The 26,466-nt window shown below is 38.4% G+C and overlaps 1 long non-coding RNA gene across 1 annotated transcript in view; it reads right to left on the bottom strand.

Moving 5' to 3' along the window:
• LOC142539121 (uncharacterized) overlaps nt 1–23,984 on the bottom strand; it is a 72,251-nt gene extending 48,267 nt beyond the window's left edge. Inside the window, exons 1-2 of the long non-coding RNA XR_012818823.1 lie at nt 23,832–23,984; nt 23,465–23,760 (exon numbers count right to left, since the gene is read on the bottom strand). This is a non-coding gene — a long non-coding RNA (uncharacterized LOC142539121). The remainder of the gene's footprint in view (nt 1–23,464; nt 23,761–23,831) is intronic.
• Nucleotides 23,985–26,466: the final 2,482 nt, after the last annotated feature.

Below are 26,466 nucleotides of genomic sequence, written 5' to 3'. Positions count from 1 at the left end.
TTTGACAACGTTTTTATATTGCGAGTGAGTTCGAGAGAATAACTTGTGATAGGAACGAGTAGTATAATCCGTGGATCTACAATTTGCATAGATATATGAAATTGGATACGCGCTGATAGTCATAGTCCTAAGGGTCGAAAACTAGGGGATTTCATAAATCGACATTCAATTCACTCTTGATAAATAATTAAAGACATTTAATTACTTCATTGAGTAGAATTAGTTTGGCATAGCTCGAGAGAGTGTGTTCAATTGAATAGGAAATCCTGTCGGAAGTATAAAATCAATATCGAACGAATTAATTAATTAATGAGGGGTAGGTGAACCGATATTCCCAACAAATTCATTTCTCATTGAATTTTTAATCAACTATTTTAGATATTAGATTTCATTAATCAGTTCTTGAATAATTTTATTTGCATGTTTAGTTGATTTTAGTAGCAATAAAACAATCATTCAAATTTTCGTTGCTAAAGATTTAATAACTGAAAATAATAATTTTTAAATACAGTCTTCAATGGAACGATACTCGTACTCACGTACATTATACTATTACTTGACATCGTGCACTTGCGATAAATTTTGAGCATACAAAACCATATTTTTATCAAAGATTTAACAGTGCAAGTTCTGCTCGATCAGAGAGTCAGAGATTCTGATATATCGAAGATAGCTTTCAGAACCAGGTATGGCCACTATGAGTTCATAGTCATGCCATTTGGGTTAACGAATGCTCCAGCTGTATTTATGGTTTTGATGAACCGTATATTTCAGAAGTATCTTGATGATTTTGTGATTATCTTTATTGATGATATTCTGATTTATTCAAAGAATTTGACTGATCATGCTGAGCATTTGAGAACTGTATTGAAGATTCTGAGAACTGAGAAATTATATGCAAAGCTGTCTAAATGTGAATTTTGGCTGAGACGAGTTGTATTTTTGGGACACATTATATCTGGAGATGGTATTTCTGTTGATCCTAGCAAGATTGAGGCTGTGATCAGTTGGCCTAGACCGACATCAGTGCCAGAGATACGCAGTTTTATGGGTTTAGCAGGATACTATCGTCGATTAATTAAAGATTTTTCAAGTATTGCTAAGCCGATTACCCAGCTGACTCAGAAAAATGCCCTGTTTGTTTGGTCAGAGGCGTGTGAATCCAGTTTTCTAGAGTTGAAGAAGAGATTAACCAGACTCCTGTGTTGACTATTCCGTCAAGTACTGGTGATTTTGTTGTTTATTGTGATGCTTCTCACAGAGGAATAGGTTGTGTTTTGATGCAGCGAGGACATGTTATTGCGTATGCTTCAAGACAATTGAAACCACATGAGACACGCTACCCGATTCATGATCTTGAATTGGCTGCCATCGTATTTGCATTGAAGATTTGGCGACACTACTTATATGGTGAGAAATTCGAAATTTATTTTGATCACAAGAGTTTGAAATATCTCTTTTCACAGTCAGAACTGAATATGAGGCAACGTAGATGGCTTGATTTATTGAAAGATTTTGATTGTGAAATCAAATACTATCCGGAGAAATCAAATGCAGCAGCTGATGCACTGAGTGGAAAGGTATGTTCTTTATCCTTATCGACGATTGGTGTCTCGAATTTGATTGAAGATTGATGTCTTTTTGGATTAGTATTTGAGACAGATTATCAACCTCTGAGATTGTATGCCATTCAAGTTGAACCAGAGTTGATCTTGAGAATCAAAGAAGAACAGAAAATTGATCAGAATGTTCAGAATTCGATTGCAATGGTCAGAGCAGGGCATCAATCAGAATATCAGATTCGTGATAATGTGGAATAATCGATTTGTTGTGCCAGATGTTTCAGACTTGAAACAACAGATTTTGACAGAAGCACACTGTAGTCGTTTCAGTATTCATCCTGGTGGCAGAAAAATGTACAATGATTTGAAGAAACAATTTTGGTGGAAACAGATGAAATCAGACATTACAGATTTTGTATCCAAATGTTTGAATTGCCAACAGGTGAAAGCAGAAAGAAAGAAACCAGGAGGTCTGTTGCATAGCTTATCTATTCCAGAATGGAAATGGGATCACATTTCCATGGATTTTGTTACGAAGCTACCACAATCCTCCCGAGGTTGCGATGCGATTTGGGTCATTATTGACATATTAACCAAATCAGCATGTTATATTCCTTACAGAATAACGTATAGACAAGACCAGATTGCAGAGATTTATGTCAGAGAAGTGGTCAGATTGCATGGTGTGCCTAAGTCTATTGTATCAGATCGTGATCCTCGATTTACTTCACAACTTTGGCACAGTTGGCAACGAGCTCTAGGTACAAAATTACATTTGAGTACAGCATATCATCCTCAGACAGACGGACAGTCAGAGCGGACTATCCAGACATTGGAAGATATGTTGAGAGCTGTAGTGCTAGACTTTGGCACTAGTTGGCAAGATTCTTTGCCACTTTGTGAATTTTCGTACAACAGCAGCTATCAGACGAGTATAGAGATGGCTCCATTTAAAGCATTGTACGGCAAGAAGTTGAGATCACCTCTCTATTGTGATGAAATATCTGAGGTACCTGAACTTGGTCCTGATATGATTCGAGATATGACTGAGAAAGTTAAGCTGATTCAGCAGAGAATGAAGACAGCTCAGGATAGATAGACAAAATATGCAGATATTCGACGTCGACCATTATAATTTGAGCAAGGAGGCAGAGTATTTTTGAAGATATCTCCTTTCAGAGGCGTTGTCAGATTTGGCAAGCGAGGGAAGTTGTCTCCTCGTTATATTGGGCCGTATGAAATTCTGGAGAAGATAGGTACTCATTCATGCCTATCGACTCGGTGTTCCTCCTTCTCTATCTGGTATACATGACGTCTTTCATGTATCTATGCTACGGAAATATCTTCCTGATGCTTCTCATGTTCTTCAGCCTGACGAGGCAGAACTTGATGAAACTCTGAGTTATTTTGAGAAACCGATTCAGATTCTAGGTCGTAAAGAAAAGCAGCTCAGAACGAAGACTATTCCGCGTGTGAAAGTTCAGTGGAGTCGTCATGGCATTGAAGAAGCTACCTGGGAAACTGAATTAGATATGAGACAGAAATTTCCATAGTTATTTCATTGATGTGAGTTTCTTATTTAGCTTCTGTTATATCTGCTTATCTTATATGCTTTGATTGCCTGTGATTTCGGGACAAAATCGTATCTTGGAGGGGGAGAATTGTAAGTCCTGAGATTATATCATTTAATCCGAGGGTAATTTATTGATGAATTAATGGGATTATGAAAGGAAAAGCCCGAGGGAGACAAGAGAAAGGTATGTTATATGTGTGAGGACAGAACACCTCGCGCATATGCACGAAACGAGGCACGCATATGCGCGAGCAGTCAATGCAAGGCAGAAGACCTCGCGCATATGCGCGAGAAGAGGGCGCACATATGCGCGAGTAAATGAAATGTTCAAGCACGGAGATAGTAGGTCTCGCGCATATGCGCGAGCTGGTGAAATGCAGAAGTGCCGAGACAGTAGGTCTCGTGCATATGCACGAGACTAGGCGCGCATATGCGCGAGCAGAAGAATTTGTCATGTGCCGAGACAGCGAGCACAGATATATTAATTTGTGCCACTTGTCTTGCCATGCATGGAGACATGTATAAATAAACTTTCATTCTTCATTGAACATTCAGAATTACAGGAGAAGAGAACCGAGTCCTCCATGAAAGAATTTTCAAGTTCTTCATTCTAGAATTGTGATTTTGCGAGATCCGACCGTCTGATTTTCGATCCGAGTTTAGTTCCATGCTCCTCTCGTTAAAGGCTTCAAAATTATGTGAGTTTATTTACTTTTCAGCATGGTTCTAAAATTTATTGTTGGGGGAATCATAATTTGATCTATATTATGAGTTCCTGAGATTGTGATAATCGTATAATCGAAACCGGATAGAAGAACGGACACCGTATGCAATTGTTATCATTTTACAGATTTGATTTGATCGAGATTATGCAGAATTTGAGAATATCAGCTTGTGTTTGTTATGATTATGAGTTTTTGAGATTGGTATCTATTGATATTATATTACCGGTATCTCGAGATTGTGTTGTTATGCCGTCGAAACGTAATTAGATTAGGAATTCTTGCCTTGGGTTGTATATTGATATTGTATTTCTCGAATATGTCATTCCAGTGTTGGTATTGAAGGCTTCGAAGAACGATCAAAGCCAGATTGAGATTTGAATCAACCGAGAACTACGAAAAGAAAGGTATAAATCAATGTTAAACCGGGAGAGATAACTCGAGTAAGAGATAGCTTGAGTTTCCCAAAACCACATACTTTATTGTAATTTCTTTGATGTATTTGCAATTTTTGAGATTGATATGCTTAGTCTATTGAGTTATAGCAAAGCATGCATTGAGTCTTTGGCAGAGGTGTCAGGTCACTGGGCATTTGGTTTATATCGATGTGCTTAGGAGAAGATCGACTCCTATTGTAGAGATTCGATATAGAGGGCCAATGTCTGGGAATAAGAACGTACCACCATCTAGCTGGGAAGAGTAGGTGGGAGACTTGTTACGTTCTTATTCAAATCGGGATCTCTAGATAAGAGTCGAGTCAAGATTAAGAGTTTAAGAGTTTGATTTAAAGCTTGATATTGCTTTATGTTTTATTAGATTATATGATACATGTTGTTTACAAATGTTATATGCTTTTGTATATGTTTGTATGAGATGCATTTATACGTTGTTTATACTGGGAAATATATTTCTCACCGGAGTTATCCGGCTGTTGTTGTGTTTGTATGTGTGCATGACAACAGGTGGGACATGATCAGGGTCGAGAAGAGGATGAACAATCGAGATTAGAGTGGAGATCCGGGCCTAGAAGTAGATTGGGCTTCCAACACTTGAAGTGTTCAACATTAAAAAAAATGTCGACCTAGTTTAGATAATTGATCCACTTAATCCCAAAAAAGATTGAAGAAATGAATTAGCGTCCGGGTCCCCACATCTACACTTCAAGGCACGCCCAAAATCTCATTTTTCTCATCATTCACATCATAATATGCTGGTTTGTGTGTTTATGTATGAGGAATCTTTTGATCTATTATATGGTATCATTTTTGCATAATTTTGAAATGAAATACACCTACACTTTGATGCAATTCACGTTTTCTTGACTTCTTGTGTAAGGGGCTACCGGTTTAAGGTGTTAGGGGATGTATACTGTCACAACCTTGCACTATACTTGACATGATTACCATAATCAAAATAGGATTTGAATGATATAGCTATAGTATATCAATTTGACGATTTTTAAAACTTTTGGCATGATGTTCCTATATTTTGTAAAATCTAAACTCAAGCAACAATATCTATACATACATATAATTATACTCAAACATACATTGTATCGTTATACATATAATCATAAACGTCGTGAAACTTGTTTCAAACCCTGCCCTGACATACAATCCTGTTGGAACTTTTCAAGTTCGCAATCTTGATTTTGATGTTAACAAAACTTGTTATTGTGTTTCTAACATATTTACTCAAGTGTGAAGTTGTTAACACAAGAAGCAAACTGAAACCGAATTCTGAACAAACTGAATTTCTGGCAAGTTTCGGTATTTGGTATATATCTCTCAATGGACAATCTAAATAACAATCCGCCAACTGGACTGATTAGAAAACTCAATTTGGAACAAGTAGTATTTCACGTCAGTTGGGCAAAATCAGAAGTTATCTAGGTCAAACTGATCGCAACGGATCGTAACTAATCGTACGAAGACAACAATCAGTTGGGTTTGAGCAGCTGCGGTATTTTGGTCATATCTCTCAGCTCAATTATCCAAATGAAGCGATTCAGTATGCGTTGGAAAGATAAGACGATGATCTACAAATCATATTTAGAAGTCAAAGTCTGAATCGAAGCTTAAAATGCTAATAAATGACGATGAAGTTACTGGTTCTGCACAAACTGAAATCAGCTAGGCTGATTTCAGCAAACCAGCTGAAACTGAACCAACTGAACCAGCTGAAGACCAGTTGAACCAGACCAACTGAACTGAACCAGCTGCTGACCAATTGAACTGAACCAATTGCTGACCAACTGAACCGAACCAGACCAGCTGAACCTGAACCAAACCAGTTGAACTGAACCAGACCAACTGAACCAATTGAACTGAACTGAACTGAACCAGCTGCTGACTAGTTGAACTGAATGACCTGTTGAGTTGACCAGAGTTGACCAATCGGGAGAATGTCCAGCAAGACGAATTTGACCGTTGCAATTCCCGAAACAGTACAGAAAATTTACAAACGGTCATATTCTTGTGTCTAACGTATATATCAGTGTTGGAGCCTATAAATACAACATCTTGAAAATCAAACAAGAGCTTTTGAAGAGGATTCAAAGCATGGGCAGTTAGCATGAAAAAAAAATTTCTCACACACAATCACTCACACATATACAGAGAGTTGAACTTCAAAGTTTAGTTGAGTGAGTCTTGCACAAAGACAATAAACTTGTGTATGTAATCTTTGGATATGAGACATTAAACAATATGCTGATTGTGAGGTGCTGCCTACAATCTTGAGTGCTAGGAGTTCAGTTTAGGCAGTGGGTAAGTCCTAGTTGAATGGGTTTGTACAAAGTGTTGTATAAATCAAAGTCTTCTAGTGAATCCTTCCCAAGGGGAAGAAGGGGTGACATAGGAGCATTTGAAGTTTCCGAACATCCATAAACAAATTCGTGTCTATTTGTTTATTGCATTTACTTATCATTTTCATAGTTTTAAAGAAGCATTGTTGAAGCATTTTATGTGTTCTTCAAATACCAAAATATTGCATACCAATTGTTTGATAAAATGCTTCAACTAAAATATTTTTACTCATTCAACTTGCATATATTTTAAATGGTTTACAAAATATTTAATCGGTATCTATGAAGGATTATTTCGAGTAATTTCCGCTTGGTTTGAACACCAAACTCGATTTAATTCATCGGTGTTCAATACTTCAAGAACCGAGCTATTGTAGCTCAACGATTACCCCCCTAATCGATCCTATCAAATCCACTATAATATATATGCGGAAGCTATACAATAAGACGTCAAGGTTCTTGTCGAGGTGAGACACGTCACAAGCATCCATTGGCGAACCGGCATCCTATGTATCTTCATTACCTGATCTTGTAATACATGAGCTACGTGAGTTTATAAAACTCAATAAGTTGACACTTATACGTATCAATATGCGTAGAAGGAACATAATCAAGTCATGAACAACAATGAATCTTTAAACCATGTCATATCATAGCATATATTCATGTTCATTTTTGTACTTGAGCCTTATTAGTTGACCTGTACTACCGTGCTTGCTTTATTATATAGCTACTACTGTGTTGGACGTCAGGGAGCAACCTTTGGAAACCCCACGCCCAATGAACATATATTGGCCAATAGGTTTGGTGGACTTAAAATCACCCATGATGTCAACAAGCTCTATATCATGTAAAAATAAGTCCTTTTCTTTTCATGTTCATGACATAGCACTCATCTTCAATATTCATGAGTTTCTTTCATATTTAATACATAACAATGAAATATGGTGTTATGTTTTCATCAATAAGCATACTAACAATGTACATATAGCAATAATCAATGGAAGGCATTTGAAATCATAATATTACTCATGTATTACTTCAAGAACATGCCAACTTAAAGTCCAAGCGTAAGAACACTGGTTTGAGACGATGTTTCTCGCTCCTATACTGTCAAATATATCAAAATCAAATCACTATGTCTATATGGTCTTCTACATATATAACAACCATATAAAACGGTGAATACTTACAACCCTATGATGCTTTTGTGGTGAATAGTTCAATTATATCTTCAATTTGAGGAAGAAGAAAAGATGGAGAATCACTTGAGGGAAGAACTTGGCAAACCCTTCTTTTCTCACTTGGTTTCTCCTTGAGATTTGATGGTGAAATGGTGAAAATGGTTGAAACCCTCGACCCTTATATATGTAAGTCACAAAAATCAAGCTTCTAACTCAAACTTTTGTCCAGGGGCGCTAGGGCGGTGAAAAATTTGGCCGCCCCAGCGCGAGCCCTACTGTAAAAACGCATAAAAATTGGTACAAGGATGATAGGGCGGTCAAACTTGGCCACCCCAGCGCGGGCGCTTGTAATGCCCTAGATTGTATGTGGATAAAATGAAAAGATAAAGTGTTGCTTGAAGAAAGAGACCGCACCTGCGCCCCTTTTGATACCGCACCTGCGCCCCTTTTGATACCGCACCCGCGGTGCATGGACAGAAAGTAGGCCAATTTTACAGTGGGGTCATCGCTCCCGCGGTCCAAGAAAGAGTGCACCCGCGGTTGATGGACAGAGAGTTGGAAAGTATTTACAAAAATGACACCGCACCCGCGGTGCAGAACTGACCGCACCCGCGGTCGACGTTTATGCAAATGTGGATGGACCGCCGAAGCTTGAGCGCAGCCGCGGTTCATGAACTACCGCACCCGCGGTCATACGTGTTACTTGAAAAATATGACACTTGCCCCTCAACATGCAAGATATATATATGATTTGTACTTCATTCCTTCATTCTTCAGCTGCAAGGAACGAGAGCAAGGTTCAGAACTCCTCAACTCTCATTATAGCTTAGATTTTGAATTGTGAAAGATCGAGTCATCCAAACTTTAATCCAATTTCGGTTTTGAGCTCCTCTCTTCAAGGGCTAAAAGAGGATGTAAGTATCTTTAAATTTCAACATGTTCTGAAATGTAAAAGTTGAGGAAAGATTGATATGATTGAAATTATATGTTCTTGAGATTATTGACATCGTAGAAACGCAACCGGATCGAAGAACGGACGTTGTATGCTATTGTAACTATTTTCCAGCATGTTTAGAGTTAAGTAATGCAGATTTTGAGTATTATCATATGCTTATGATGATGATTATGAGTTGAGACTTATGAATTGTTGATATATGTGAGAGTTGGATTGACCGGTATTGAGAAATTACGTCGTTATGCCGTCAAATGGTACCGAGGTCAAGTATTGAATTGGATATGTGTTGATTGAGATTAGAGATTGATAGAATATGTATCAACATTTTCATTTCATATTTGATATTGACAGATTCGTCTTCGAGACTTCGACTACGACGACAATTATACTACGACGAAAGGTATAATGCATGTTTTGTTTGGGGAAGACACAACTCAAATAAGATTCAATTTGAGTTTCCCAACAAAATCACATACTAGAATTGTTGTTTATCTTTTGATATGAATTTGATTTGTTTATAGATTTATATTCAAATCTCTTGATATGATGATGTCTTGTTTATAGATTTATATTCAAGCCTTTGAGATAGGAGAGTCATTGGCAGACTTGCCAAACTAGATGTTCGGTGGTATCGACGCTTCGGATCAGATTCACTCCGATTGTAGACATTCGATACAGACATGACCGAAGTCTAGGAATTCTCGTCCTTGCTTCGATTTGCACCTCATGTAGCAGGGAATGATGAGGCAGTTTCCGATCAGTTCATAAATGGTTTGAATCCGGATATCTTCACCCTAGTGAACACGGGGCGACCCAACACTTTTTCTGAGGCGCTGAATCGAGCGAAGGGAGCAGAGGCTAGTTTGATTAGGCAGCGAGGAGCTTCCTATAGTGTTCAGGGTCATAGACCGCCACAGCCTACCGCACAGTTTCCACCACCTCCTCCTCGATTTGATAGTGGAAGCAGTAGTAGTGGCAAGAAAGATTCTTTGAAAGCTAAGGGTAAGCAGTTCAAGAGATCAGGGAGCAGTTCGTCGAGCTCCAGTGGATCCCGACAGAGAGGTCAGGGTCAGAGTTCAGAGTATAGTGGTGTTTATTGCAGTTCAAGTGGAGGCAGGCATGCCACAGAGCAGTGTCGGGGAGTGATGGGCAGATATAACATATGCAGGCAACAGGGACATTTCGCCAGAGTCTGTCCCCAGAGAGGTGCACAGAGATTTCAGAGTGCAGGGTCATCAGCATCAGTGACTCAGCCTGAGAGGCAAGCTTCGTCTGTCCATTCCTTCCAGCCCACGCCTACACAGTCCCAACCTAGAGCCAGAGGTGGCCAGACAGTGAGCCAACCTCCCAGACAGCAAGCTAGAGTGTTCGCACTGACAGAGGAGCAGGCCCAGGATGCACCAGACGATGTGATTGCAGGTAACTGTTTTCTTTGCGGGTATCCTGCATATGTATTGATAGATACAGGTGCATCACATACATTCATATCAGAACGTTTTGCATTGACACATACATTGCCTGTAGAGTCATTGTCTACTGTAGTGTCTATTTCTTCTCCGTTGGGAAGTGGTCTGATATCTGTGACTTCAGTTAGACATTGCTTACTACAGTTTGAAGGGCATGAGATCGATTTAGAATGTGTTGTACTTGGTTTATCTGATTTTGATTGTATTGTCGGGATTGACATGTTGACCAAGTACAGAGCTACCGTAGATTGTTTCCAAAAGATCGTCAAATTCAAACCTGAAATGGCAGAGGAGTGGAAATTCTATGGGAAGGGTTCCAGATCTCGGATTCCCTTAGTATCTGCTTTGACTATGATGAGATTGTTGCAACAAGGAGCAGAAGGGTTCCTTATTTATTCAGTAGATTTACTGAAATCGAGCCCGGCATTGGCAGATTTGCCAGTAGTACGGGAGTTTGCAGATGTATTTCCTGACGAGATTCCAGGGTTACCTCCAGCTCGAGAGGTAGATTTTAGTATTGATCTTATTCCAGGTACCGTTCCTATTTCGAGAGCTCCGTATAGGATGGCGCCTATAGAACTGAAAGAATTGAAAGCACAACTAGAAGATCTTCTAGCCAAGGGATATATCAGACCCAGTGTATCTCCTTGGGGCGCACCAGTGCTATTTGTGCGAAAGAAAGACGGTTCTATGAGATTGAGTATAGATTACAGGCAACTGAACAAGGCAACGAAAAAGAACAAATATCCTTTGCCTCGTATCGACGACTTATTTGATCAGTTGCAGGGATCATCTATCTATTCCAAGATCGATCTGAGATCTGGATATCACCAGCTGCGAGTACGAGATATTGATATATCAAAGACAGCATTCCGAACCAGGTATGGACATTACGAATTTATTGTCATGCCTTTTGGTTTAACGAATGCTCCAGCGGTGTTCATGGGACTAATGAACCGTGTCTTTCAGAGGTATTTAGATGAATTTGTGATTGCTTTTATTGATGATATTTTGGTGTATTCTAAGAATCTGAATGAGCATGCCAATCATTTGAGAATTGTGTTGCAAACACTAAGAAATGAAAGATTATATGTGAAACTGTCAAAGTGTGAGTTTTGGCTGAGACAGGTTGTCTTCTTGGGTCATATCATATCTGGAGATGGTATTTCTGTGGATCCGAGTAAAGTGGAAGCTGTGATCAGTTGGCCGAGACCGACTTCGGTGCCTGAGATACGCAGTTTCATGGGTCTAGCAGGGTACTATAGACGATTCATCAAAGATTTCTCCAGCATTGCGAAGCCGATTACCCAGTTGACGCAAAAGAATACACCATTTGTGTGGTCGGAGGATTGCGAGTCTAGCTTCCTAGAGTTGAAGAAGAGGCTGACAAGTGCACCTGTCTTGATGATTCCTTCAGTTACTGGCGATTTCGTTGTATATTGTGATGCATCTCACAGAGGGCTGGGATGTGTTCTTATGCAGCGGGGTCATGTGATCGCATATGCCTCTAGACAGCTGAAGCCACACGAGATTCAATACCCCATTCATGATCTTGAATTGGCGGCTATCGTATTTGCATTAAAGATTTGGCGTCATTATCTTTATGGTGAGAAATTTGAGATTTACTCTGACCATAAAAGCATGAAGTATCTGTTTTCTCAGTCAGAGTTGAACATGAGGCAGCGTAGATGGCTTGATCTACTGAAAGATTTTGATTGCGAGATCAAGTACTATCCAGGGAAGTCAAATGCTGCAGCAGATGCCTTGAGTCGAAAGGTTTGTGCCCTATCCTTATCGACGATAGGTGTTTCGAATTTAGTTGAAGATTGTTGTTTGTCTGGTTTGGCATTTGACACAGATAGTAGACCATTAAGACTTGCCACGATTCAAGTTGAGCCAGATTTGATTATGAAAATCAAAGAGGCACAAAGAACTGATCAGAATGTGCAGAAGTCGATTCAGATGGTCAGATCAGGACATCAGTCTGAATATCAGGTACATGATTTTGTTCTGTATGTGAATAACCGTCTTGTAGTGCCAGATGTTTCAAACTTGAAACAACAGATTATGTCAGAAGCGCACTGTAGTCGGTTTAGTATTCATCCTGGAGGCCGTAAAATGTACAACGATCTGAAGACACAATTCTGGTGGAAACAGATGAAATCAGATATTTCAGAATTTGTGTCTAAGTGTTTAAATTGCCAACAGGTGAAGGCTGAAAGAAAGAAGCCCGGAGGTTTACTTCAGAGCCTATCTATTCCAGAATGGAAATGGGATCACATTTCCATGGATTTCGTGACGAAGTTACCTCGATCATCCCGGGGCTGTGACGCGATTTGGGTCATTATTGACAGATTGACCAAATCGGCTTGTTTTATTCCATACAGAATGACATACAGACACGATCAGATGGCCGAGATCTATATCAGAGAAGTAGTCAGATTGCATGGTGTGTCGAAGTCTATCGTATCAGATCGTGATCCACGATTCACTTCACACTTTTGGCACAGTTTGCAGCAGGCTTTAGGTACGACATTGCACCTGAGTACTGCCTATCATCCCCAGACCGATGGACAGTCAGAACGGACTATCCAGACTTTAGAGGACATGTTGAGAGCTGTAGTGCTAGACTTTGGCACTAGTTGGCAGGATTCACTACCATTGTGTGAATTCTCGTACAACAACAGCTATCAAACGAGCATAGAGATGGCACCGTTTGAAGCATTGTATGGCAAGAAGTGCAGATCTCCGTTATACTAGGATGATATATCTGAGGTACCAGAACTTGGGCCTGATATGATTCGAGAGATGATTGAGAAGATGAAGATAATCCAGAAGAGAATGAAAACAGCACAGGATAGGCAAGCCAAATATGCCAATATCAGACGTAGACCACTTGTATTTGAAAAAGGGGACAGAGTATTCTTGAAGATTTCTCCTTTCAGAGGCATTGTCAGATTTGACAAGCGTGGGAAATTGTCTCCTAGATACATCGGTCCATACGAGATTCTTGAGAAGATTGGAGATCGAGCATATCGACTGGCTCTTCCTCCTTCTCTATCCGGGATACATGACGTTTTTCATGTATCGATGCTGCGTAGATACATGCCAAATTATTCTCATGTCATTCGGCCTGACGAAGCTAAGCTGGATCAGACGTTGAGTTATGTTGAACAACCGATACAGATTCTCGATCGGAAAGAGAAACAGCTCAGAACGAAGACTATTCCACTAGTGAAAGTCCAGTGGAGTCGTCATGGCACCGAGGAAGCGACTTGGGAGACAGAAGCAGATATGAGACAGAGATATCCCGAGTTATGCTCATGATGTGAGTATTTATTCAGCTTTTGGATTTTAATGCTACTATTACTCGCTTTGATTAATTGATTTCAAGTTCGAGGACAAACTAATATCTAAGAGGGGGAGAAATGTAATGCCCTAGATTGTATGTGGATAAAATGAAAAGATGAAGTGTTGCTTGAAGAAAGAGACCGCACCCGCGCCCCTTTTGATACCGCACCCGCGGTGCATGGACAGAAAGTTGGCCAATTTTACAGTAGGGTCACCACACCCGCGGTCCAAGAAAGAGTGCACCCGCGGTTGATGGACAGAGAGTTGGAAAGTATTTACAGAAATGACACCGCACCCGCGGTGCAGAACTGACCGCACCCGCGGTCGACGTTTATGCAAATGTTGATGGATCGCCGAAGCTTGAGCGCAGCCGCGGTTCATGAACTACCGCACCCGCGGTCATACGTGTTACTTGAAAAATATGACACTTGCCCCTCAACATGCAAGATATATATATGATTTGTACTTCATTCCTTCATTTTTCAGCTGCAAGGAACGAGAGCAAGGTTCAGAACTCCTCAACTCTCATTATAGCTTAGATTTTGAATTGTGAAAGATCGAGCCATCCAAAATTTAATCCGATTTCGGTTTTGAGCTCCTCTCTTCAAGGGCTAAAAGAGAATGTAAGTATCTTTAAATTTCAACATGTTCTGAAATGTAAAAGTTGAGGAAAGATTGATATGATTGAAATTATATGTTCTTGAGATTATTGACATCGTAGAAACGCAACCGGATCGAAGAACGGACGTTGTATGCTATTGTAACTATTTTCCAGCATGTTTAGAGTTAAGTTATGCAGATTTTGAGTACTATCATATGCTTATGATGATGATTATGAGTTGAGACTTATGAATTGTTGATATATGTGAGAGTTGGATTGATCGGTATTGAGAAATTACGTCGTTATGCCGTCAAATGGTACCGAGGTCAAGTATTGAATTGGATATGTGTTGATTGAGATTAGAGATTGATAGAATATGTATCAACATTTCCATTTCAGATTTGATATTGACAGATTCGTCTTCGAGACTTCGACTACGACGACGATTATACTACGACGAAAGGTATAATGCATGTTTTGTTTGGGGAAGACACAACTCAAATAAGATTCAATTTGAGTTTCCCAACAAAATCACATACTAGAATTGTTGTTTATCTTTTGATATGAATTTGATTTGTTTATAGATTTATATTCAAATCTCTTGATATGATGATGTCTTGTTTATAGATTTATATTCAAGCCTTTGAGATAGGAGAGTCATTGGCAGACTTGCCAAACTAGATGTTCGGTGGTATCGACGCTTCGGATCAGATTCACTCCGATTGTAGACATTCGATACAGACATGACCGAAGTCTAGGAATAAGACGTACAGTTACCCCGATTGGGAGGGTAGGTGACAGACAGTGACGTCTTATTCACACCGGGATCCCTAGAGTAGAGTCGAGTCGAGTCAAGACATGATTTGATTTGAATTGTATGTTTATATAGATTGGTTTCATAGACTATGGAGCCCATTATTATTGCTTTGATTCATGATTTATGATTATGTATCAGCATGTATACATGTTTTATATTGGGATTTGTTCTCACCGGAGTTTCCGGCTGTTGTTATGTCTGTATGTGTGCATAACAACAGGTGGGGCGGGATCAGGGTCGCGACAGAGATGAGAGATGGACATAGCGTGGTGATCACGGGCGTAGCAGATGAACTAGTAGTTGTACTTTTGATATGTACTGTATTTAATCACTGGTTTGTAGAATATGAATAAAACGAGGCAGGTATATTATGTTTGTTGTAATGAAATGAATATAGAATTATCTTGTGCCTGAGTTAAAAACATTTGATTTAATGTTAAAAGCAAAATTTTGACCCGTATTTTTGAACAATGATCCGACTAATCCCGAAAAGAATTGAGTTAGAGCCCGGGTCCCCACAGCGCTTCTACCCCCGGCACGCAGACTTCTCAAAGATTGCTCCAGAAACGTCTCTTCCCTTCGTAATTTGAAAATGTGGTAAACTTAAAAGTTGTAGCCCTATGTCTTGGCTTGAATCTTCAACTGGTTTCATGTAATTTAGAGGTCTGAGTAAAACGTTATGCTTATTCTCCCAACATGTGTCAGTGAAGGAATGACGATACACACGACACACTTCAGGGCACTTTCGGCTTGTCTTCCACAATGATTTTGACAAAACCCAAACATGAATATTGTAGCATTATATCTTAGCTTCCTAAGGATGGTGGCCTCACATAATTTGGATAAATATTCTAATCATTATGCTAAAACCCGTAAAAACGGCCATATTTTCATCTCATTTCCTACCAATTTCATTACACTACTCTACCTACACATCTTACTTTCACTATTTAGACACATATTCATTCTCAATACATCATGGACAATATAAAAATCATGTTCAAGCTCAATATTGATATCTCAATCATCACGAAAAATCTAATGAGCTAAATAACTACATAATAAATGACATAAGCGCATTATTATCATTTCTACGAGTAATCGGGCATTACAATTCTCCCTTCCTTCAAATAATTTCGTCCTCGAAATTTGACGTACCATATAGTTCAGGATATCTCTATTGAATCTTGTCTTCTCGCTCCCAAGTTGCTTCTTCGCTTGTATGATTGCGCCATAAAAGTTTTACTAAGGTTATTTCCTTGCCTCGTAACACTTTTGATTTTCTGTCGAGGATTTGGACCGGTCGTTCTTCATATGAGAGATTCGATGCAAGCTCTAATGGTTCGTAATGAAGAACGTGAGAAGGATTGGCCAAATACTTTCGTAGCAAGGAAACGTGAAAAACATTATGAACATTTGATAAACTCGGTGGTAATGCAACTCGGAAGGCTCTGTCTCCTATCTTTCCAAGATTTCAAATGGACCGATATATCTTGGACTTCATTTTCCCTTCTTACCAAAACGTAAAATGCCCTTCAATGGTGATATCTTTACAAATACATGGTCACCAGCCTGAAATTCCAATCGACGACGTCGCACATCAGCATAGCTTTTCTGTCGGCTCTGGGCAATATGCATTCTTTCTCTAATCTTGGTTACTAATTCTGCTGTTTGTTGTACCAATTCAGGGCCTAATAATTTTCTTTCTCCTATTTCATCCCAATGTACTGGGGAGCGACATTTTCTACCATATAATGCAGTATATGGTTTCATTCCAATACTTGACTGATAGCTATTGTTATATGTAAACTCAGCCAATGGTAGTTTACTGTCCCAACTTCCTGGGAAGTCAATAGTACACATATCTTATAAGATCTGATTCACTCGTTCTGATTGTCCATCAGTTTGAGGGTGGAATGCTGTACTAAATGCCAGTCGAGTTCCTATAGCATGATGTAAACTCTTCCAAAATGCAGACGTAAATTTGGGATCTCTATCAGATACAATGGACACTGGGATGCCATGAAGTCTCACTATCTCTTTGATGTATTCTTCTGCATATTGATTCATCGTGTATGTGGTTTTCACTGGAAGAAAGTGAGCTGATTTCGTAAGTCGATCCACAATAACCCATATAGCATTGAATCCTCTTTGTGTTATTGACAAACCAAGGATGGAATCCATTGTGATATGTTCTCATTTCCATTCAGGAATGGGTAGTGGTTTAAGAAGTCCTGCTGGTCTTTGATGTTTAGTCTTGACATGTTGACAAGTTAGACATTGTGCAACAAATTGAGCAATGTCCTTTTTCATACCTGACCACCAAATTAAGGGTTTCAAATCCTTGTACATTTTTGTGCCTCCTGGATGGATCGAATATGGAGTAGCATGAGCATCAATAAGAATGTCAGTTCTGATCGTTCCTTGCTTTGGCACACACAATCTCCCTCGATATGTCAATATTCCTTCCCCATTCAATTCCAAGTTCATATTTCCTTTTTCTTCATCGCGCTGCCTCAGTTGTTGTAATTCATTATCTGTACTTTGTTCGGCCTTAATTTTGTCTGCAAGTGTTGGTCGAACCATGAGAGATGATAATTGGATTGCAGTGCCCTTTGGCATAACATCAATCTTCAAATTCTGTAAATCCCATAAAATTTGTTCTTGTACTTGCATTGCAGCAATAGAACTGGACTTTCGACTTAATGCATCTGCAACAATATTGGCTTTACCTGGATGATAGTTAATAACACAATCATAATCTTTCACTAATTTCAACCAACGTCGTTGACGCATATTCAATTCTTTTTGTGTGAATAAATATTTCAAACTCTTGTGGTCCGTATATATTTCACACCATTCGCCATACAGATAATGGCGCCATATTTTCAATGCAAATACTACTGCTGCCAGTTCTAAATCATGTGTGGGATAATTCTTTTCATATTCCTTCAATTGTCTTGAGGTATAAGCGATCACATTCCCGTGCTGCATTAAAAATGCTCCTAATCCTTGTTTCGAAGCATCACTGTATACCATAAAATCTCCTGGACCTTCTGGTATCGCAAGGACCGGTGCTGATGTCAATTTTGTTCTTAACTCTTGGAAACTGCGATCACATGCCTCGTTCCATAAAAATTTCACATTCTTTCGTGTTAACGCAGTCAAAGGTAATGCTATCTTAGAAAATCCAGCTATAAACCGACGGTAATAACTAGCTAGCCCAAGAAAACTACGTACTTTGGTAACAGTAGTTGGTCGTAGCCAGTTATTAACAGCTTTAATCTTGATTGGATCCACAGATATGTCTTCTTTTGAGATGATATGGCCCAAGAATGCTACTTGTTCAAGCCAAAATTCACATTTCTTCCATTTAGCATATAAATTTTTATCTTTCAAAGTCTGCAAAACTAATTGCAAATGTTCTTGATGCTCCTCTACAGTTCGTGAGTAGTTGAGAATATCATCTATAAACACAATCACGAACTTGTCTAAAAATGGCTTGAAAATTTTGTTCATCAAATCCATAAAAGCAACTGGTGCATTTGTTAGTCCAAATGGCATTACAAGAAATTCATAATGTCCGTACCTTGTTCGGAAGGCAGTCTTTGAGATATCATCTGATTTCATTTTTAGTTGATGATAGCCTGATTGTAAATCAATCTTCGAAAAGATAGCAGCTCCTTGTAATTTATCAAACAAATCATCAATTCTGGGGAGTGGATATTTATTTTTGATTGTCATCTTGTTCAACTCCCTATAATCAATACACAGACGAAGGGTACCGTCTTTCTTCTTCACAAATAAAACAGGTGCACCCCACGGTGAAAAACTCGATCTAAAAAACCCTTTATCATGTAACTCCTGCAATTGTTATTTCAATTCTTTCATTTCTGTAGGAGCTAATCGATAAGGAGCTTTTGAGATCGAATGAGTTCCTGTCACAATATCAATAACAAATTTGATCTCCCTATCTGGGGGTAAGCCTGTTACATCATCAGGAAATACCTCTGGAAATTCACAAACAACATCTGTATCTCTTAATTCACGAACAGGTGGGTCAATAGTTAAGATAGATGCTAAATATCCTTGACACCCCTTCTGGTCGAGTACCCTTAATATCGGTCTTTTTGCCTTGTCCTGTTGCTTGGTTCCTTTGAAAGTACTGCTGCCTTCGTCGTTGTCTGTCTCTATCAATGTCTTGTTCATCCTGTTCAGCCATAAGTGCTCTTTCCACTATCTCCCCATAGGTAACAACTTTCGACATCCGTACATCTCGTTTAATTTCAGAGCGAAGTCCCCGCATGAAGTGTTCGCCCTTACTTGTGTCATCATGTGCAATATATGGTACATATTGGACTCCAGCCTCGGATTGTTGTATGTATTCCGCCATTGACATGGTTCCTTGCTTCAGATTAAGGAAATCACTGGCTTTCTTGGCTCGTACATCTTTACTGAAATACTTGCTGTAAAACACAGTTTTGAAAGTTTCTCATGTCAATGGTATCACAGATAATGTCACCCTTGCACTCTCCCACCATATTCTTGCATGTTTTGTTAATAAAAAGATGGCATCTTCCATATGAAGGTAGGAGAAGAAGGACTCCAACGACTTAATCCATTCTTCTGCTACTGCTGGATCGGTGCATCCCATGAATTCCGGAGGATTCAGACGTCGAAAACGATCATACACATCTGTTTGAACTGGCCCTTGTCTGGGTATCATGGCTTGTGTGTGTGCCTGCTCATGAGTAGTCCGTTGCATCTCCATAATTGTTGTATCTGCTCCCCATGGACTTTCGTTTGTTGTTGGAGCAGTTGAGCAAAATCATCTGTAGGCCGTGGCGCGCTGCACTCACCTTCAACAGTTGGGGACTTGCCCTTAGATGACTCTCCTTCATGTACCTTGCGTTTAGGTGGCATCGTGTTTTATCTTAACCTACATATAGGTCACGTAGAAACATATAACTTAGCATAAACTATGGGATACAAAGATACTTACTTGCCGAGTTCCCCATGTGTGGATGAAGTGCAGTGTCTTCACTGTCGAAGAACCGTGGGCTCTGATACCACTCTAAAATGTCACACCCTTGCACTATACTTGACATGATTATCATAATAAAAATAGGATTTGAATGATATACCTATAGTATATCAATTTGAGGGTTTTTAAAATTTTTGGCATTATGTCCCTATATTTTGTAAAATCTAAACTCAAGCAACAATATCTATACATACATATAATTATACTCAAACATACACTGTATCGTTATACATATAATCATAAACGTCGTGAAACTTGTTTCAAACCCTGCCCTGACATATAATACACTATAATATATATGCGGAAACTATACAATAAGGCGTCCAGGTTCTTGTCGAGGTGAGGCACGTCACAAGCATCCATTGGCGAACCGGCATCCTATGTATCTTTATTACCTGATCCTGTAATACATGAGCTACGTGAATTTATAAAACTCAATAAGTTGGCACTTATACGTATCAATATGCTTAGAAGGAACATACATATCAAGTCGTGAACAACAATGAATCTTTAAACCATGTCATATCATAGCATATATTCATGTTCATTTTTGTACTTGAGCCTCATTAGTTGGCCTGTACTACTGTGCTTGCTTTATTATATAGCTACTACTGTGTTGGACGTCAGGGAGCAACCTTTGGCAACCTCACACCCCATGAACATATATTGGCCAATAGGTTTGGTGGACTTAAAATTACCTATGATGTCAACAAGTTCTATATCATGTAAAAATAAGTCATTTTCTTTTCATGTTCATGTTCATGCATAGCACCCATCTTCAATATTCATGAGTTTTTTTCATATTAAATACATAACAATGAAATATGGTGCTATGTTTTCATCAATGAGCATACTAACAATGTACATATAGCAATAATCAATGGAAGACATTTGAAATCATAATATTACTCATGTATTACTTCAAGAACATGCCAACTTACAGTCCAAGCGTAAGAACACTGGTTTGAGACGATGTTTCTCGCTCCTATACTGTCAAATATATCAAAATCCAATCACTATGTCTATATGGTCTTCTACATATATAACAACCATATAAAACGGTGAATACTTACAACCCTATGATGCTTTTGTGGTGAAGAGTTCAATTATATCTTCAATTTGAGGAAGAAGAAAAGATGGAGGATCACTTGAGGGAAGAACTTGGCAAACCCTTCTTTTCTCTCTTGGTTTCTCCTTAAGATTTGATGGTGAAATGGTAAAAATGGTGGAAACCCTCGACCCTTATCTATGTAAGTCACAAATATCAAGCTTCTAACTCAAACTTTTGTCCATGGGCGCTATGGCGGTGAAGTTTGGCCGCCCCAGCGCGAGCCCTACTGTAAAAACGCCTAAAAATTGGTACAGGGGCGCTAGGGCGGTCAAAATTGGCCGCCCCAGCGCGAGCGCTTCTGCCCCATGCAAGCAGACTTCTCAAAGATTGCTCCATAAACGTCTCTTCCCTTCGTAATTTGAAAAAGTGGTAAACATAAAAGTTGTAGCCCTATGTTTTGGTTTGAATCTTCAACTAGATTCATGTAATTTGGAGGTCTGAGTAAAAAGTTATGCTTATTCTCCCAACATGTGTCAGTGAAGGAATGACGATACACACGACACACTTCGGGGCACTTTTGGCTTGTCTTCCACAATGATTTGGACAAAACCCAAAAACATGAATATTGTAGCATTATATCTTAGCTTCCTAATGGTGGTGGCCTCACATAATTTGGATAAATATTCTAATCATTATGCTAAAACCCGTAAACACGGCCATATTTTCATCTCGTTTTCTACCAATTTCATTACACTACTTCTACCTACACATCTTACTATCACTATTTAGTCACATATTCATTCTCAATACACCATGGACAATATAAAAATCATGTTCAATCTCAATATTGATACCTCAATCATCACGTGAAATCTAATGAGCTAAATAACTACATAATAAATAACATAAGCGCATTATTATCATTTGTACGAGTAATCGGACATTACATATACGTTGGGATTTAAGGTGTCAAGGGGCTAGATTCACAAGTTAGTTAGGTTTTGGTGAGAGCCGATCGGCTTTAACAAGGGAGATATGATTTATATTGTAGAACTGCAAATTTCTGTGTCACAAAACCCATCACCTTCTGTTATTTCGAATTATGCGACTTATAGGTTGGTTTCTGGAAATGTGTTCAATATATGATTTGTAGAAATCTTTGTTATCTTCGATTCAATAGCAAATTCGTAATTTTCTGATAATAAACGAGGGAGATATGATTTTTATCGTAAAACTCCACATGCTGTGAAATTTCTATATCACAAAAACTGTCACCCTCTGTTATTGTGAACTCTGCGACTTATATGTTGGTTTTCTTGAAATATGTTCAACGTATGAGTTGTATCACTCTATGTTATCTTCGATTTCATAGTAAATTTGTAATTTTCTGATAATAAACGAGGAAGATATGATTTTTATCGTAAAACCGCACAAATGTGAAATTTCTGTGTCACAAAACTCGTCACCTTCTGTTATTTCGAATTATGAGACTTATAGGTTGATTTTCTGGAAATGTGTTCAAATATGAATTGTATCACTCTGTGCTATCTTCGATTCAATAGAAAATTTGTAATTTTCTGTTAAGAAATGAGAGAGATATGATTTTTATCGTAAAATTGCTCAAGCTGTGAAAATTTGTGTGCATACGGTGTAGATTTCCAGCAACCTTTGGTCTTGTTTCGTGTGTCATAAGTGGTCTAGAACGGGTGTTTTAGAGGTTGGTCATGTAGGTTTAATTCACAGTTTAAGTTGGAAAAAATTTGGTTAAGTTTCAGGTTGATTCAGGCTAAAACGGGACCCCGGTCCAAGTTTTAAAATGAATCGATTAAGTTTTGAAACGGACTCGAGTTTACGTCTAAGAAACACTTTAAATTATGTTTTGGGATGTTTTAATGAGTTTAGTAAGCTTCGGGTGAAAATTTAGAGGTCTAGGGGTAAAAACGGTCATTTTGGGTTTCCAGTGCCAAAATGGTCATTTTGCACCCGGGGTGACCGCTTTCAGCAGAAGAAGCAGGAGAAAGGTGTCAATTGGATTTTAACAAAATTTTTACTGCGATTTATTTTAAGAACCATTACAAATCTTTTGATATATACCGTTAAATCCGTCTAACGGCACCTAGTCTCCGCCTAGGCAACCTATGCTCTTCATATCAGCCCTAGCGAATTTTAGAACCTCGATTAAAATCCTTAACCATCACCAAATAAAGAAGAAAACGTAAAAGCATCAACAACATGGAATTATTTTCGTACCATTAAAAAATCTCTAGGAAATAAGAAATAGACATTTATACCAATTAAGTAATCTTCAAATACTTTAAGGGTATAAACTTGCCCTTCTTAATCTTAACTCTAATCAATTTACCAGAGTGAGATCGGCGGACGTGCCTAATAGCTACGCCCCCGGCCACAGCAGAGATTGTCCTCCACCTGGAATCTTCACAAAATGATCCTCAGAAATGACAGACGAATTCTGACTGGGAGACCTCGGACCTGGAGATTTCGATGACGAAGAAAACGACAATGATGACATGACCTCAAAATTTTGGGATGCAATTTTCAGCATCTCCTGCTGCCCCTCGGTTAGAAACCCCTCGTTGTTACCCATTATGTCCTCTTTTCACTAAAACCCTACAGAAAAACAAGTGGCGCTAAGTTTCGATCAATTTTAATATGATCCACATTACAAATAATATCTTTACCTCAGTGGATTGCAGAAATACTCCTCAGTTCTTGGCTCGGATTTCGAGCAAAGAGAGGAGATACCGAGTAGAGAAGCAATGTAGACTTGATCCTGACAGGACACCACACACGCCGATGATTTGCTGGGGAGAATAACTGCTGTGCGTATAGGTTCTCTGAGAAAAGAAATGGATTACGAGTAGAATAAATAGGGAGGCTTAGATGTCTATTACTAAACTATTGTAGAATTTTTTTTTATTTCATTTTTAAAAGCTTTTTTCAAAAATACTCAAAACATAGGCATCCAATAAAATCAATCAATCGTGCATTTTAAAAAGTAATGCAACCACTGAATAAAAATAATTGCAGTTATATAAATCTAATATCATCAACTCCTAGTCTATTGTTTTCAAAGAATTTAACACTTGTCAAAATCATCATATGAAAAGATGCAAAAAATATAAAACATTGTTTCACCCCTGATTCATAAACATAAAGTGCGGAAGGATGCAAGGACCTTGGGTTATCGTGCGCACTCCCAATTCCGCCTAATCAGTCTTCAGTGCCTCCAGTCTCTACATCATCATGCTCACCTGCATCAATCACACACTACAAAAAAAAAAGGCTAAAGACAACGGTGAAAAATCGTTTTCGTAGGTCTTGTAAAACCGTTGTTAAAGGTCATGTGGTTAAAGGATGGGCTCAAAGACAACGGTGAAAAAATCGTTGTTGCAGACGTCTAAAGACGACGGTGAAAAACCGTTGTCGTAGGTCTTGTAAAATCATTGTTATAGGCCACGTGGTTAAAAAGTGCGCTCGATTATTTGCGATGGATTTTCGAAAACCGTCGTTAATTAGCGACAGTTAACGACGGTTTTTATACCGTCGCTAAAATTAGCTATAATTTTAAATTAGCGACGGTCGCTAAAATTAGCGATAGTCTTTGTATCCGTCGCTAATTTTGCGACGATATACAAACTTAATACGTCGCTAATATTTTCAGGAGAATAAAAAAAATTGCTTTTAGAATTTAATAAATCTAAAAAAAAATTTACAATATGACAATGCTAACAATATTCATGATCTTAAATAACACTTAAAATTTAACAAAAAAATGAAGCGAAAAACTATTAAAATCGTATAAAAGAGAAAATTTTTAAGTACTGTTATGAAGAGGTGTGGATGAAAATGGACCAAAAATACGGATATTTATAGACAAATTGCGACGGATTTTGTTTAAACTGTCGCTATTAGCGACAGTTAAACCTAAACCATCGCTATTAGCGACGGTTGTTTATTAAATTGTCACTATTGACGACAGTTTGATCATAACCGTCGCCAATAGCTACGGTTTTAGCAAAATCCGTCGCTAATTTAAAAAGAAACCTTCGCTAATTTAAAACATGCAACTGTTTTGCTTAAATCGTCGCTAAATTTAACAACGGTTTTAATAAAATCGTTGTTGTAAGTGTGTTGTAGAACGAACAAAGACTTAAAACGGTTTTATTAATAGACAACGGTTTTAAAAACCGTTCTTAGCTACATAAAAACGCACTCATAGACAACGGTATTAGTAACCGTTGTCGTAGCTACTAAAAAACCCGCTCATAAACAAATGTATAAAAACCGTTGTCGTAACCAATAAAAGACAAAGGTTTTAACAAAAACCGTTGTTTTAGCTAAATAAAAAACCAGCACAAAGACAACGGTTTTGAAAACCTTTGTCTTAGCAACCAAAAAGCACGCCCATAGACAACGGTATGCTAAAACCGTTGTCGTTGACCCATAAAAAACTACAGTTTTTAAAAAACTGTTGTCTTTGACAAGAAAAAAATTCACAAAGACAAAGGTTTTCGTTAAAACCGTTGTTAAAAGGAAAAAGACAACGGTTTTCGATAAAACCGTTGTATTTTGAGTGTGGTTGAATGTGAAATTTCTTCTAGTGACACCTAGTGAGTCTACAGATTCAACACACCTGAACCGCTATATCAAGTACATATACATAGCATAGAACAGTGAAAAGTACTGTAATTAAAATAAATTTCACGATCCTTAAAAGTGTGAACTTAAACATAACGTAACATAAACATATTCAAATCATATCTCATCGTGTAATTGTATACTTGTTCATTTTCCTTTATTGAATTCTGATCATTAGTTGTGACTTTCGTATCAGCTCTAAGCCGATCGATTCATATACGTATAACTGCGGTACCAGGCGACGGGGACATCAGCGACAGTTTTACCCATCAATTGAGCCTTGGCCTTACATGTTCGTGTTCATATTAGTCACAACCAACTCACCTCCTTCAAAAACATTTCATCATATTTATCACTTAACAAATTCATGCATATACGTACATTTTCTTAAAAACAAACATGCAACATATTTTCCCGTATTTTCATAAAAATTCATATTCATTTTAAACATATACATTTTAAACATGAAATTTTGGTTATCAGGGCACTGCCAGGATTGCTAACTCGACCCGGGTGCAAAATGACTATTTTGCCTCTTGAAACCCTAATTGACCATTTTACCCCTGGATCTCAAAATTTCAACCCGATGCCAACCAAACTTATTAAAACACCTCAAAAAGTGTTTATAACCATTTCTTAGACGTAAACTCGAGCCCATGCATTAATTAAAAACTT

The sequence above is a fragment of the Primulina tabacum genome, chromosome 3 (genome assembly GCF_025594145.1).
Source record: "Primulina tabacum isolate GXHZ01 chromosome 3, ASM2559414v2, whole genome shotgun sequence".
Taxonomy (NCBI): domain Eukaryota; kingdom Viridiplantae; phylum Streptophyta; class Magnoliopsida; order Lamiales; family Gesneriaceae; genus Primulina; species Primulina tabacum.
This window is presented reverse-complemented; position numbering and strand designations above follow the sequence as displayed.